General features: G+C 36.6%; 1 non-coding gene across 1 annotated transcript; it reads right to left on the bottom strand.

Annotated features, from left to right (window-relative positions):
• Positions 1-13,708: 13,708 nt before the first annotated feature.
• LOC131174267 (small nucleolar RNA R71) lies at positions 13,709-13,815 on the bottom strand. The gene has a single exon (XR_009144515.1). It is a non-coding gene; the product is annotated as a small nucleolar RNA R71 (small nucleolar RNA).
• Between the last annotated feature and the right edge of the window lie 3,517 nt (positions 13,816-17,332).

The raw sequence follows: 17,332 nt of genomic DNA, 5'->3' as shown, positions 1-17,332 counted from the left end.
GACTTTCTTCCATGATGACACCTTCAAGAAGACTTTATCACTAACCTCATGCTCAATATCTTTCCTCTTCAAATCTGCATAAGACTTCTGTCTATCTGAGGCAATTTTCAATCGACCCTTGATGATTTTTACTTTCTCCTCAGTTTCTCTCACCAAGTCTGGTCTTATCAATTTATATTCACCAAGTTCAGTCCAACACAAAGAGGTTCTACATTTTCTTCCATACAAAGCCTCATATGGTGCCATTTTTATGCTTGATTGATAACTATTATTGTAGGCAATTCCATCAATGAAAGATATTGATCCCAGCTACCTTTAAAATCAATAATGCAACTTCTAAGCAAATATTCAAGTATTTGGATCACTCTTTCTAATTGACCATCCATTTGAGGGTGGAAAGTAGTACTGAAATGCAACTGAGTGCCTAAAGCTTCCTACAACTTCTTTCAGAATCACGATGTAAACCTTGGATCTCTGTCAGAAATGATTGATGGAGGCACTCTATGTAATCGAACTATCTCATTAATGTATAACTCAGCTAATCTCTCTAATGAGTAGTCGATCTTAACAGGTAGATGTGATCCCATTTCCACTCTGGTATCGATATTGGTTGCAGCAATCCTGATGGAACTTGTTGCTTTACCTTTACTTGCTGACATAGTGGGCAATTAGTCACATAATCTGCAATATCCTTCTTCATACCAAGTCAGTAATAATGAGTTTTCAAATCCTGATACATCTTTGTGCTCCCTATATGCATGGCAAAAGTACTGCTTTGTGTCTCCTTAAGAATGCTCTTCTTAATTCCCTCATCATCAGGTACACATGTTCTTCCTTTATAATATAAATAACTATCTCCCTTGACCTCATATTCATTCTCATTCCCTTCTTGAATTTGCCTTATGATGGTTGCTAGCTTCTCATCCTATTTCTGGGCTTCTTGCACTTGCTGTAGCGAACTAGGCTTCACTTGAAACTCAGCCATAATAGCTCCATTTTGTGCTAAAGTCAAATGAGCATTCAAAGATCTTAAAGCTGCGATGGACTTCCTATTTAGAGCATCTGCTACCACATTTGCCTTCACAGTGTGGTAGTCAATAATATAATCATAGTCATTTGGGAACTCTATCCACCTCCTTTGTATCAGATTGAGCTCTTTCTGAGTTGGCAAGTATTTAAAACTCTTGTGATCTGTGTATATATAACACTTCTCACCATATAAGTAATGCCTCCATAACTTCAATGCAAACACAATTGCTGCTAGTTCTAAATCATGTGTGGGGTAGTTCTTCTCATATGGCTTAAGTTGCCTAGAATCATAAGCAACTACCTTCTCTTCCTGCATCAATACACACCCTAATCCATTATGAGAAGCATCACTATAAATCACAAAGTGTCTCCCTGATAATGGTTGTGTAAGGATAGGTACCTCTGTACGCATCACTTTCAGCTTTTCAAAGCTTGCTTGACATTTATCATCCCACTCAAATTTAACATTCTTATGCAATAATTTAGTCAATGGCGATGCTATGAGAGAGAATCCCTTCACAAATCTCCTATAATAGCTAGCCAACCCCAAGAAGCTTCTAATTTCTATTGTATTCTTCAGTTGTTTTCAATCTACAATAGCTTGTATCTTTTTGGGATCCACCCTAATCCCATCAACTGACAAAATGTGGCGCAGAAAGGAAATCTCATACAGCTAAAACTCACATTTAGACAACTTAGCATATAACTACTTCTCCCTCAAAGTCCATAGTATAATCCTTAAATGCTCTTCATGCTCTTCTCGATCTCTAGAATAAACCAGTATATTGTCAATAAAGACCACCACGAACCAATCTAAATAAGGATGGAAGATACGATTCATTAGGTACATAAATGCTGCTGGTGCATTGGTTAGCCCAAATGGCATAACTAAAAAATCATAATGTCCATACCAGGTTTTGAATGTAGTTTTAGGCACATCAGACTCCTTTACCCTCAGCTAATGATACCCCGATCTAAGGTCTATCTTGGAGAAAACACCTGTTCCCTTCAGCTGATCAAATAAGTCATCAATCTTGGGTAAAGGATATCTATTCTTCACAGTCACCTTATTCAACTGTCTGTAATCCACACACAGTTTAAGTGTCCCATCCTTCTTCTTTATAAATAATACTGGTGCTCCCCATGGTGACGCACTAGGGCTTATAGACCCTTTATCCAGTAACTCATGCAACTGGATTTTTAACTCCTTTAATTCTGTGGGTGCCATCTATAAGGAGCAAAGGACACTGGTGCTGTACCAGGCATAACCTCTAAAGTGAAATTCACTTCCCTCTTTGGTGGTAAACCAAGCAATTCCTCAAGGAAAATGTCTGGAAAATCACATACAATGGGTATGTCATGAAGGTCAGGCTTAGCCTTCCTAGTATCAATCACATGTGCCCAGTAAGCTTTACAACCCTTTCTTATCAACCTCCATGCAGTAGTGGCTGATGTAACATTAGATAGATAGTCTGTCCTTTCACTCACAACAGTGATATCCTCATTATCAGGAGTTCTCAATGTAATTCACTTTAAATGGTAATCCACCATAGCTTGATGACGTGATAGCTAATCCATCCTCAATATCACATCAAACTCATGAAAAGACAGCTCAATAAGGTCTGCCAAAAACTCATACTCCTGAATCCTCAATGGACAACCCCTATAGACCTTATTCATCATACACTATGGCCTAAAGGATTAGTAACTAGGATATCCTACTCAATGGTTTCAACCTTTAAACCCCTCTCTACTGGGATGGCAGTGTACATATAAGAATGAGTTGAACCTGGGTCTATCAATGCATGCACCACATAGTTAAAGAGAGAAAATGTACCAATTATGACATCAGGTGCATCCTGCTTCTCTCTGGCTCGAATGGCATATACACATGCTGGCAATCGAGTATCTAGTCTCTCCACTATCTCAGATGTAGGCCTCATAGTGCCCCTAGTCGCCTCAGATCTTCCGAGCTTCCTACCCCTCTGTGCAGTAGGAGTCAACTTCTCTGTCTATGCGAGGGGAATAGTCCTCCTAGGATAGTCTGTCTAGAAGTGGTCAGTGGCCCCACATCTATAACAAGCTCCAGTTAATCCCCAACATTCTCCCCCATGTTTTCTCACACAGTGTGTGCATACTGCTGGGGTGGGACCTCTCACTGCTGGCCTTGGTGTGCTAGCCACTGATACTGCTGGTTGGCCTCTCTTAAATATGGACCTGGACCCCTGTCCTAGCCTCTGAGTCAGTGCCTAACTTGATTGCTCCCTGGGCCTCTTACTGGTTGTGAATGTGGAGCTAGAATAGCCAAAGCCTCTCTTCTGCTGTTCACCCTTCCTACTTTGCTCACTAGCTTGAACTCTCTCCACATTCATAGTTGCTGCCACAATCTAGGTGAAATTTGTATGTTGCAATGCTGTAATATGAAGTCTGATGCTATTATTGAGACCTTCCTCAAACCTCCTGCATCTCTCTGCCTCTGTGGAAATAATCTCCTTGGCATACTTACTCAGTCGGATAAATTCCCTTGCATATTCGGCTACTGTTAACTGTCTTTACCTCAGAGAAATAAACTCTCTCCTCCTATCTTTCAAGTAAATACAGCTGATGTACTTCTTTCTAAACTCCGCTAAAAAAAAAATCCTAGGTCACCACACCTGGCTGTTGATACACTTATAATATATAGATATTTTTAAGTACAATTGTATAATATTTCATAGCATTTAGAATGGTAATCTCATGCATAACCATTAATTTCATTAACTTCTGTAAATTCCATTGCCAAGCTCTAAATTTCATGTTTACTGCATCATTTTAGGTGTTTGCGTGAAGTCCCAGGGCATAGGTGTGTGGAAGGAAACCTGGAAAGGCCAAAGGATTGAGAAAAGCTACTGATACACATTACATGGGTCATGTAAGCAAAGCCACACATCCGTGTAACCTACTGCCAAAAGAAAACCAAAGAGCCAAAGAAGAAGCAAAAGTACACGGGTCGTGTAATTAGACCCGTGAAAGCTATGGAGACCCGTGTAAATCTCTGCTGGGCACAGGCTTGAAGAATTTTCTAAAAACAGAAGAACACGTGTAACACCCCTATGTTCGGTAGTGCGTTCTACTGTTCCGGTGACTAGTGTTTGTTCGGATAGTTAGGATGCCTAGAACTACACTTCGGTGATAGTAAACATGAATAAAATGATGAAATAAATAAAAAGAAAATATAAGGAAAATTAAAGAAAAATAAAAGAGAGAAAATGAAACTAGGTTAAACGAGCCGAACCCATAACAATGGGTGACCGCGCCGGAAAGTTAAGGCGAGAACCGTTGACTAGCCCTGGACCACGGGGGACCCTGGGAAATATTTTCGAGACCAAATTAAAGGTCTACAGAGGTGTAATTGACATTGAAAATGTCAAAGAAAATTTAGTAAGTCAATATAAACAAAAACAAAAATTTAAAAAAATCGACAGTACAAGGAGTAAATCGGTAGTACCGAAAAATCCGAAATACAACCTGAAGAGGGGCATTTTGGTCATTTAACACCTCGAGTTGGCTTTTGACCTAAATTTTCATTAAAAATGTGTAGTATTAAATTTTGAAAAATTCATGAAAAATGAAATTATACATGAAATGCAATTAAGGAAAAATGAGTGGTATAATTTGGAATAATTAAAAGTGTATTATTAAACTAATTAACCTAAAGTTAGTGGAGCATAATATATATTAATTAACCTAAAGATAATGGGGTATAAAAGGGCTAAAGTGGAAAAAATTCTCGACTAACTCATTTCATTTCCTTCAATTCTTCATCCATGGCCGAAAATGCTCTCCCATAAAACTCCATGGCCATTCATGCATGAAGCTCCAATCCTCCATGATCAAGTCGTAGTTTCTTCAAGAGTTCTTCATTAAAGTTAGTCTACACATCATGGGCAACACATAGGCAGCAAAAAGAAGAAGTTTTGGTGAGGTTTAGCAAACTCCAAATAAAGGTCAGTGCTTAATCTTTCCATTTTCCTTCACTAATCCTTGTGTTGAGCTTTGGGTAAGTTGAATTGCTAAGAAAAATTGAGAAAATGATTGAGTATTGGTGAACCTTAGTTTTGGCAGCCATGAAAATGCATGGTTAGTGACTTATTCTTATATTTAATGGATGGGAATTAAGGTTGATTAACTCAAATGGAAGTTGTAGTAAGTTAATATCCAAGTATATGTATGTTAGTTCTTGAATTAAGGGTTTAAAAGTGGACTTTGATGCTTTAGTAAACTGCCATGTTGGGCAGCCTTAAATATCATGAATTTGTGTGTGAGTTTATGAAATTTATCAATGAAATATGATGGTGTTGAAAGGTGGGCAGTTTGTATAATTGCCATGGAAGTGTATGTGTGATATACGTGTTGTTGTACATTGAATTTGGGTTGAAGTAAATATTAAACATTAATGGTGTATTGTGTGCATTGAGCACTTAAGTGTTCTACCCAAAATGCTTGCTGGAATTGTGTACAATATATATAGAAGTGCCATGATTAAATGTTGAAGTATTGGAAGGAGAAGGATTGTCAAAATTGGAAGTGTGATGTTCAAATGCAGGTTGTGTATGTTGGCAGTACCTAAATTAGGTCATAAGTAAAAAATTGTGAATCCAATTGGTATGAGGCCAATGTGGGGTGAAACTAGACACCAAATAGGCCAACTTTCGTGTAGAAATGTTGCCAAAATTCTGCCTAGAAACTGACCTTAAAAATGACGAAATCCGGATTAGTGACTTGAAAGCCTAAAAATTGACCATTTGAGCAGCAGTTAGTATTTTGGCCATAACTCACTCAAAACAGGTCCAAATGACCTGACATTTACACCATGAATAGATTAGACATAGAGCTACAACTCTTATGAAGACACCAAAACCCAAAAATGACCATAAGCAAGTCAAATAGCTTGCACAATTTCGGGTACTAAAACTGCCAGAACTAAAAGTGACCTAAAATTGACCAAATTTTACACTAAAGGTGTAATCTGTCCAGCTTTAGTAAATTAATCATATCTTGGTCTATATAACTCAGAATGACCTGAAATTTTGCCCCAAGTGCAATAAGACATAGAGCTACAATTTTTCTTCTTTGACAAGAAGCCAAAAACTAAGAGAAATAGGACTTTAAGCTAGACCAATCTAGCACACAAAAATTGAGAACTTGACATTTACATACAATGATGCTTGAAATAATTTGGCAATGAATGCCAATTTGTAAAAATAGTAAATTACACTATATTGGTAGCATATTGAAATGCAAAATGTGACATATTGGTAACATTAAACCTAATTCACCTAGAGTGCATCAAGGGTCAACATTATAGTTTGACTAATGAAAGGAGTAGTATCAATAAAATTTAATTATGGAACCTTATGATTAGAAACAATTTAACTGAGTACTGAAACACTTTAAATTGTGTGTTTCAGTTGAAAATGATATTGAAGAGCATAAGGAACATTGAGTCAAGGCTAAGAGGCGACTCATCCGAGGTCTGTGCATAATATTTTTTATATTCACTGCTTTTATCAGAAAATTTATTTGGAGAAATGAGTTATGAATAATTTTTGATTGTTTTGGCTTTGGGAATTTTATTTGGAAATTATTGTGTTGCCTACTTTGCAAATGGAAATTTTGAGTTAAAATGTGATTTGTGATTTGTACGAAATATTTAAATATTGTGATTTGAAATTGTTTTGATTCACACTAGGCATGGCAGTCCCTTACTATGTTCCTCCTCCATTTATGGGGTGAGTATGACTATATTCCTCCTTTTTTGACTTGTCAGTCTGAGGTGAGTATGGATGAGTTCTCATTAGCTAGCTAGCCACCTCCCTCATTGATTTCGATTAGTGGGGTGAGTATGCCTTGTCGTGGTGTACAACACGGCATGTTCGGAAAAATTTGTGTCATGACCTAAGTTGTGTTATTGATTGGCAATACTGTGTTATTAAATTGTTTGATCAAATTCGTGTTATGTGAGCTTTGAAAAATTGTGAATTATTTGAATTGTAAATTGTCAATAAAAGTTTTATATACCGCATTTTAAATTGTTATTGTGCACCATTGAGTAAATTTTACTCAGCGATAGCTTTCTCATTGCTGTCGTAGGTAGACAGACGGATAGAGCAGCAGAGTAAGCTGCTTGTGCTACATTTTGAGATTTTGCCTGGTATAATGAGTATACCATATTTTGTAGTTTTTGTTGTAATGTAGGTGCTCTGTATATATATATTGTACTTGGTCTTGAGCAGTTGTAAACTAAAGTTATAAATTATTTTGGCCTGTAAAAAAAAATATTGTAATATATTTTTCTCATCTCAGCTTTTGAAATTACTGAAAAATTATATTTAACTGAGTTTGACAAATGTTGAGGAAATTGATTTGTGTTGAGCCATATTGGAGTTTGGGATTGAAGAAATATATTTGAAGTGCTTTTTACAGGTTTTTGAAGAACTGTTTTATTCAAAATACAGATGACACTCTACCAAAATTTTTATAGAAATTATTGGTACTTCAGATTTGTTAATTGGTTCACTTCAGATAAAAAAAAAAATTACACCTGTCAAAAGTGCTCACCACTGTAAAAAGAAATAAGAAAAGGTTTAAAATCCCTTGTAGCATATTTAATGAGTTATCAGTAGGCGAAGTTTGGTAATTCATTAGGTATACTACGGGATCATGTTACGCCTTACAGAGGGGTAGGGTGTAACATGTTTTAGTGGTATCAGAGCTAGTTTTTAAATTCTGTTTTGACCTGTAATTTGAATATTTTTTCTTTATAATACAACTGCTCAATGTTATTTTTTGATACATAAAGTACATTACATTATAAATATGCACTAATAGGAGGAAATCTCCTTGTGTTATTTGTTCAGGAGGTGTACTATCTTCTAATTGACTATGAAAGAAGGGAACCATTTAGTCAATCAATCAATAGAGGCTGAGGTACAAGGGGAAGCCCTAGACCTTCACAATGTGAGTGGATCAGCCGCACCAAACCCCTCAATACCGCAGTTCCCTGCTCAATTTGCTCAGCAAATGGGTGCGATGTTCTAACCGATTGCTGGTAACATGCCCACTTAAGCCCCACTACAGACACCAGTAGTACAATTACAGCCTTCAGTTAGGCAGTATGACAAGTTGATTAAATATGGGGCTACTGAGTTCAAAGGGACAGTGGATCTGTTAGAGGCAGAACAATGGTTGGAAAGGATGGAAAGAGTTTTTAGGAAGCTGCACTGCACCGATGAGCTGAAGTTTGAGTACTCAGTCTCACTTCTACAGGGGGATGCATATGACTGGTGAAAAACCATTCTCCATAGTTTGGTGGAACTTCCAGTGCTGACATGGGACGACTTTCTAAGAGAATTCAGACAAAAATATGTCCCAGATGCCTATGTGGACTAAAAGCTATAAGAGTTCTTAAGTCTGAAGCAAGGGGACAAAATAGTGGCAGAATATGAGAGAAACTTCTCTCGATTAAGTCATTATGCAGGAAGCCTGCTTACCACTCCTAGAGACAGATGTAAACATTTTGAGACTAGGTTAAGGCCTATTCTAAGAATGCAAGTTGTGGGGTTCCGACACCAAAATTTCTCATAGTTAATATCGCAAGCCCTGGAACTAGAAAGAATTGAGAATGAAGAAACAATTAAAAAGGGTACGGAAGAAAAAGAGAAAATTAGAAAGACTACTGATCAAGTTCCTGATAGTGGGTCAGGAAAAAGAAAGCACTTTGGAGGATCTAGCTCATGTGAATTAGGTAGAGATAGATTTTCTGGACAGAAACTACCCCGATCCAATCAGCAAACTCAACAGAAACCCAGAAATGCACTGTCAGATCGACTTTGTGGAAGTTGTGGTAAACCACATAGTGGGGTATGTTATAGAGCCATAGAAGCATGTTTTAATTGTGGGGAGATTGGTCATTTTGCTAAGGATTGTATAAATCCACGCCATTCTGGATCATTTACTACACCAGAGGGATCAACCAAGTTTCTACCCCAAAAAGTTCACCATCAGTTAGTAGAGGCAGAGGTAGAGGTAGGGGTAGGGGTAGTACACTTAGAAGTCAGAGTACTGTGAATCAGCCAGAACAGAGTGATGCTTCAGCTAGAATATACACTATACAGCAGAGGGAAGAGGCTGAAACTTCTGAGATTTTTACTGGTACTTTTTTTAATTTTTAACATATATATGTATTATTTTACCCGAAGTCTACATACTTTTATGTTAGTGGCAGCATTGTTTGCCTTCCTACTGTCCCTCATATAAAAAAAAAATTTCGGTTACCTAAAAGTAAGTTACAGTAATGGAATTACTCTAGATGAGGGCAAAGATGTTATAGTTAGTAATTGTCAATGGATATTATAATCAGAATAAGTTTCAGATATTAGTGAATTTGAGAAGGATAAAATATAGGAAAGTTTGATCTATTGGCATGTATCGTATTAACTATGCAATGTTCTTGATATTTATACTATAAGCTGCAGATTACAGTACTGACTTGAGATTATTGTGTAGAGCTATGTACTACTCGATAGTACACCAAGATGAGAATAGTTGCCAATGACATCTGTTTTGGTATAGTTATGTCAGGACAGAATTTTATTATTGGAAATGAGTTTGAAAATCCTACTTAGGGATTTAAAACTCAAAAGTTAGAATATCGAAAGGTTATAGTTTAGTACAAAAGGAAGTAAGTTATAGAATATTAATCGATAAAAAGAGTTGTGGAAGTAAAAATTTGAACAGTTGGTTCATCTATAACAAAGAAATGTTATGAACGTGAGTAAGATTGTTGACTAGAATGGTCAGAGGACCAATAATTAGATAAATAATTTTAACATGACCTCAATGGTCATTCAAGAAGGGAACATGAATCGAAATATTAGAGCGATATTAAGAAAAGATTAGTGCTATATAAACAAGTAAATGTTATATTAGATTATTAAAAGTCTTACACAAATTCAAAGGAAAGAAGATTATATGATCATATAGAAAGGAGAAAAACTAAATTCTCACTCCATAGGATCACACTAGATCCTAGAAGGAGTGGATTTATTAGTACATAAAATTGCTTACCTTTAAAAAGGTGAAATGAATTTAAATTCAATGTATGATGGGGAAACTCAGAAAGATCTTAGTACATGAGGTGAAGCAGCTGAGAAATAAATGTATACATTTGGTTAAGATGTTATGGACCATTATTCAGACCAGGAAGCTATTTGGGAACGTGAAGAGGACATGAGGAGACAGCACCCACAGCTGTTCAGAGACTGATGCCAGGTAAAATTTCAAGATGAAATTTATTTTAGGGGGGGAGAATTGTAACACCCTTTTGTTCGGTAGTGCGTTCTACTATTCCGGTGACTAGTGTCTATCCGGACAACTAGGATGCCTAGAACTACACTTCGGTGATAGTAAATATGCATAAAATGATGAAATAAATAAAAAGAAAATAGAAGAAAAATTAAAGAAAAATAAAAGAGGGAAAATGAAACTAAGTTAAACGAGTCAAACCCGTAGCGTTGGGTGACCCCACCGGGAAGTTACGGCGACGACCGTTGACTAGCCCTGGACCACGGGGGACCTCGGGAAATATTTTCGAGACCAAATTAAAGGTTTACAGAGTTATAATTCACATTGAAAATGTCAAAGAAAATTTAGTAAGTCAATATAAATAAAAACAAAAATTTAAGAAAATCGGCGGTACAAGGAGTAAATAGGTAGTACCAAAAAATCCAAAATACAACCTGAAGAGGGGCATTTTGTTCATTTAACACCTCGAGTTGACTTTTGACCTAAATGTCCATTAAAAATATGTAGTGTTAAATTTTTAAAATTTCATGAAAAATGAAATTATACAGGAAATGCAATTAAGGAAAAATGAGTGGTATAATTTGGAATAATTAAAAGTGGATTATTAAACTAATTAACCTAAGGTTAGTGGAGAATAATATATATTAATTAACCAAAAGATAATGGGGTATAAAAGGGCTAAAGTGGACAGATTTCTCCACTAACTCATTTCATTTCCTTCAATTCTTCATCCATGGCCGAAAATGCTCTCCCATAAAACTCCATGGCCATTCATGCATGAAGCTCCAATCCTCTATGATCAAACCCTAGTTTCTTCAAGAGTTCTTCATTAAAGTTAGTCTACACATCATGGGCAACACATAGGCAGCAAAAAGAAGAAGTTTTGGTGAGGTTTAGTAAATTCCAAATAAAGGTTAGTGCTTAATCTTTCCATTTTCCTTCACTAATCCTTGTGTTGAGTTTTGGGTAAGTTGAATTGCTAAGAAAAATTGAGGAAATAATTGAGTATTGGTGAACCTTAGTTTTGGCAGCCATGAAAATGCATGGTTAGTGACTTATTCTTATATTTAATGGATGGGAATTAAGGTTGATTAACTCAAATAGAAGTTGTAGTAAGTTAATATCCAAGTATATGTATATTAGTGCTTGAATTAAGGGTTTAAAAGTGGACTTGAAGCTTTAGTAAACTGCCATGTTGGGCAGCTTTAAATATCATGAATTTGTGTGTGAGTTTATGAAATTTATCAATGAAATATGATGGTGTTGAATGGTGGGCAGTTTGTGTAATTCCCATGGAAGTGTATGTGTGATATATTTGTTGTTGTACATTGAATTTGGGTTGAAGTAAATGTTAAACATTAATGGTGTATTGTGTGCATTGAGCACTTGAGTGTTTTGCCCAAAATGCTTGCTAGAATTGTGTATAATATATATAGAAGTGCCATGATTAAATGTTGAAGTATTAGGAGGAGGAGGATTGTCAAAATTAAAAGTGTGATGTTCAAATGCAGGTTGTGTATGTTGGCAGCACCTAAATTAGGTCATAAGTGAAAAAACTGTGAACCTAATTGGTATAAAGCCAATGGGAGGTGAAATTAGACACCAAATAGGCCAACTTTCATGTAGAAATATTGCCAAAATTCTGCCTAGAAATTGACCATAAAAATAACCAAATCCGGATTAGTGACTTAAAAGCCCGAAAATTGATCATTTGGGCAACAGTTAGTGTTTTAGCCATAACTCACTCAAAACAGGTCCAAATGACCTGAAATTTTTTCCATAAATAGATTAGACATAGAACTAAAACTATTATGAAGACACCAAAACCAGAATGACTATAAGCAATTCAAATAGCTTGCACAAGTTCGGGTACTAAAACTGCCAGAACTAAAAGCGACCTAAAATTGACCAAATTTTGCACTAAAGATGCAATCTGTCTAGCTTTAGTAAATTGACCATATCTTGGTCTATACAACTTAGAATGATCTGAAATTTTGCCCCAAGTGCAATAAGACATAGAACTATAATTTTTCTTCTTTGACCAGAAGCTAAAAAGCAAGAGAAATAGGACTTTAAGCTAGACCAATCTAGCATACAAAAATTGAGAACTTGACATTTACATACAATGATGCTTGAAATAATTTGGCAATGAATGCCAACTTGTAAAAATGGTAAATTGCACTATATTGGTAGCATATAAAGCAAAATGTGACGTATTGGTAACATTAACCTAATTCACCTAGAGTGCTTCAAGGGTCAACATTATAGGTTGACTAATGAAAGGAGTAGTATCAATAAAATTTAATTATGGAACGTTATGATTAGAAACAATTTAACTGAGTATTGAAACACTTTAAATTATGTGTTTTAGTTGAAAAGGATATTGAAGAGCATAAGGAACATTGAGTCAAGGTCAAGAGGCGACTCATTCGAGGTCTGTGCATAATATTTTTTATATTCACTGCTTTTACTAGAAAATTTATTTGGAGAAATGAGTTATGAATAATTTTTGATTGTTTTGGCTTTGGGAATTTTATTTGGAAATTATTGTGTTGCCTACTTTACAAATGGAAATTTTGAGTTAAAATGTGATTTCTATGAAATATTTAAATATTGTGATTTGAAATTGTTTTGATTCACACTAGGCATGGCAGTCCCTTACTATGTTCCTCCTCCATTTATGAGGTGAGTATGACTATATTCCTCCCTCTTTGACTTGTCAGTCTGAGGTGAGTATGGATGAGTTCTCATTAGCTAGCTAGCCACCTCCCTCATTGTTTTATTCTCTTATTATTTCTCAGGTGACTGGTTTGGTGCATGACCAGAACATGACCAGACGAAGAAGTCTTTGATTTGGACCCAAAGATAGACAGAACTCGAAGAACTATCAGGAGGGAGAGAAAACGTGAAGGACAAGATCAAAGAAATCCAGAAATTCCAAATATGGCCAACAATGTACAACAACAGGTCAAGACTCTTAAAGGACTACAGAGCTTCCTCCATATAAGGATTCCAACCTAGTGTTACAAGACCCATAGTAGATGCCAATAATTTTGAACTAAAACTGGCATGGCTCCAGATGATCCAACAGACCCAGTTTGGGGGTTCACCAACAGAGGATCCGCACTACCACTTCCAGTGCTTTCTTGCTCTTTGTGACACATTCAAGATGAATGGGGTTTCTGATCAAGCCATAAGACTCAGAGCATTTCTATTTTCCCTTTAAGATAGAGCAAGGAAGTGGTTACTTTCTCAACCAGTTGGAACATTCACTACTTGGGAAGACATCTCACAAGCTTTTTTAGCAAGATACTTCCCACTTATAAAGACTGCAAAGTTGAGAGTTAAACTCAACACCTTTTGGCAAAGGGAAGGTGAATCACTCTATGATGCATGGGAGAGATATAAGGACCTACAGAGAGAATGCCCACACCATGGCATAAAAGATTGGCTCCTGGTTCAGAATTTCTATAATGGGCTACTACCCTCTATAAGGAGCACAGTAGATTCAGTAGCAGAAGGTGACCTAATGGAGAAAACAGTGGATCAAGCACTTGAACTTCTAGAGAGGGTTACATATCACAACTACGAGTGGTCAAATAAAAGGGGAAATATAAGGAGAATAATAGGAATCCTAGAAGTGGATGCCCTAAGCATGATAAATGCTCAATTTGACCAGCTCACAAAGAGGCTTGATAAAATGCAGGCCAATGCTATAGGGATGAATAATCAACATGATGACAGCTATGAAGGAGGATGCACGGGTTCAGAGTATAACAACTTTAATGAACTCCCACAGAATAGATAAACTATGTGAATAATGGAGGGAACTTCAACTAGAGATAGCCCCACAACCCATATTCAAATACATACAACCCTGGATGGAGGAACCACCCAAATTTCTCATGGTCAAATTCTCAGAATCAACCAATAAACAAACAGCAAGGGTACAGACCACTAGTACGCCCTGGATTTCATAACAAGGGACAAAACCCTACACAGCCACCGCCACTGCCTCAGAACCAACAGCTTGAATCAAGGTCAACTATGCAATCCATGATGGAAAGCTTCTTAGCAGCCCAGCAATAGTAAAATGAAATGATCAAATAGCTAGCTTCTAAAATGGACCAACTTGCCACCCATAAAAAGATTCTTGAAAATCAAATTGCTCAGCAAGTAACCTCTTCAAGCAAGGCTGCTGGTAAACTACCTAGTTAACCAGAGATGAACCTAAAGGAGAATTGTAAGGCAGTTACATTGAGAAGTGAAAGAATTTTAGAATAACCAACAGAGGAAACTTCTGAAAAATCTGAAAGCCAAGCAGAGAAGAAAGAGGAAGAAGCCAAGAAGGATCAGGAGGAGGAAACAAGGAAGAAAAAGAAGCTACCAAAACCATATCAGCCTCCCCTACCTTTTCCTTAGAGATTCCAGAAAGCCAAATTGGACAAGCAGTTTGGAAAGTTTTTAGAAGTTTTACAGAAACTTTATATCAACATTCCCTTCACTGAAGCACTCTTAGATGCCATCCTACACCAAATTCCTTAAGGAAATTCTGTCAAAGAAAAGAAAGTTGGAAGACTATTGCTCTAACAGAGGAATGCAGTGCCATACTACAAAACAAACTGCCTCCAAAGCTGAAAGATCCAAGAAGCTTCTCCATACCTTGTCTCATTGGCGACAAGAAAATAGACAAGGCTCTCTGCGATCTTAGGGCAAGTGTGAGTTTAATACCTTTAACAATATGCCAAAAGCTAGAAGTTAGAGAACCGAAACCCACAATAATTTCATTGCAATTGGCTGACCAGTCTGTTAAATATCCTGTGGGAATACTTGAGAACATTCCTATCAAGATGGGCAAATTCTTCATTCTAGTAGATTTTATTATCCTTGAGATAGAAGAGGATATTCAAATTCCTATAATCTTGGGAAGACCTTTCTTGGTAATCGCTAGAGCAATCATAGACGTTAAAAATGGGTGGCTGACTCTCAAAGTAGGCGATGAAAAAGTGGAATTCAACTTGTTTGACATGATGTAACACAAATTCAATCCTAATGAATGCCTTAGGGTTGACATAGTTGATAAGCAAGTTGAGGAGGAATTTCATAAGGCCCATCCTGAAGATCCTTGAAGTATGCATTGTGCACAACCACAATAATAAGAACACAGAAATAGTAGCCTGTGCACAATATTTAGTAGCTCATCCACTCTTACCCTTGGCTCAAGCTTTCAAGGTAGAGAAGTTGAAGGAGAACAAACCAAAAGCAAATCGGAGAAAAAAACTGAACAAGTAAAACTCAAACCTCTTCCCTCTATGCTAAGGTATGCATTCCTGGCCTCAAATTCTGAATATCCTATTATTATCAATGCCAGTCTATCTAAAATTAAAGAGAAAAAATTGCTAAGGGTGCTTAGGACACATAGTAAGAGAATAGGATATAAAATAGAAGACCTGAAAGGGATTCATCCTTCCATTTGCATGCATAGGATACCTATGGAAGGAAACAGTAAACCCATTATTGAACATAAAAAAAGACTTAACCCAAACATGAAAGAAGTGGTGAAAAAGGAAATTTTGAAACCATTAGATACAGGTATTAAATACCCGATCTCTGATAGCAAATGGGTTAGTCCAGTGCATGTAGTGCCTAAGAAAGGTGGGACAATCTCTACTAGGGTAGTTACTAGTTGGCGCATGTGTATAGACTATAGGAAATTGAATAGTGTTACCAGAAAATACCATTTTCCTCTTTCTTTCATAAACCAAATATTGGAAAGGTTAGTAAAACATTCCTACTTCTGCTATCTAGATGGCTATTCGGGATTTTTTCAAATTCCTATTCACCTAGAAGATCAAGAAAAGACCACATTTACATGCCCTTATGGAACATTTGCATATAGGAGAATGCCCTTTGGTCTTTATAATGCCCCTGCTACCTTTCAAAGATGCATGATGGTTATTTTTTCCGATTATATTGAAAATATTATGGAAGTTTTTATGGATGATTTTTTTGTTTATGACACCACTTTTGATGATTACTTAGCTAACCTATCCAAAGTGTTGCAAAGATGTGAAGAATCAAACCTAGTCCTGAATTGGGAAAAATGCCATTTCATGGTAAGAGAAGGCATAGTTCTTGGTTATTTGATATCAGGAAGAGGGATTAAAGTTAACAAGGCGAAAGTTGAGATCATTGAAAAGATGCTACCATCAACATCAGTCAAAGGAGTGCGAAGCTTTTTTGGACATGCAGGCTTCTATAGAAGATTTATCAAAGATTTTTTTCCAAAGTAGCTAAACCATTGATAAATCTATTAAGTCAAGATGTTCCCTTTAATTTTGGTGAAAATTGCCTTGTTTCTTTCAATAGGATAAAAGAAGCCTTGATCTTAGCACCCATTATGCAACCACCAGATTGGGAGCTACCATTCGAGGCGATGTACGATGCAAATGACTATATAGTTGGAGCAGTGCTCGAACAAAGAAAAGATAAAAAGCTCCACGCCAATTTATTACGCCAGCAAGACACTCAACGACGCACAAATCAATTATGCTACCACAGAAAAGGAATTCCTAGCAGTAGTGTTTGCAATTGACAAGTTTAGATCCTACTTAATTGGGTTGCAAGTCATTGTATTCACAGATCATGCTGCCATTCGATACCTCTTGAACACGAAGGAGGCGAAACCAAGGCTGATTCGATGGATTTTACTCCTGCAAGAATTTGACCTTGAAATTAAGGACAAAAAGGGATCCGAAAATGTAGTAGCTGTCCATCTCTCCAGGTTGAAACTAGAATACACAGGAGACATCGAGGATTTGCCAATTGATGATTCATTTCTCGATGAGCAATTATTAGCCTTATCCCTAGTTCCTTGGTATGCTGATTTTATAAATTTTCTTGTGTGCAAGGTCTTACCACCCAACATGTCTTACCAGTAAAGAAAAAAATTTCTGCA

The sequence above is a fragment of the Hevea brasiliensis genome, chromosome 15 (genome assembly GCF_030052815.1).
Source record: "Hevea brasiliensis isolate MT/VB/25A 57/8 chromosome 15, ASM3005281v1, whole genome shotgun sequence".
Taxonomy (NCBI): Eukaryota; Viridiplantae; Streptophyta; class Magnoliopsida; order Malpighiales; family Euphorbiaceae; genus Hevea; species Hevea brasiliensis.
The sequence above is the reverse complement of the archived record's forward strand: the minus strand, read 5'-3'. Positions and strand labels throughout refer to the sequence as shown.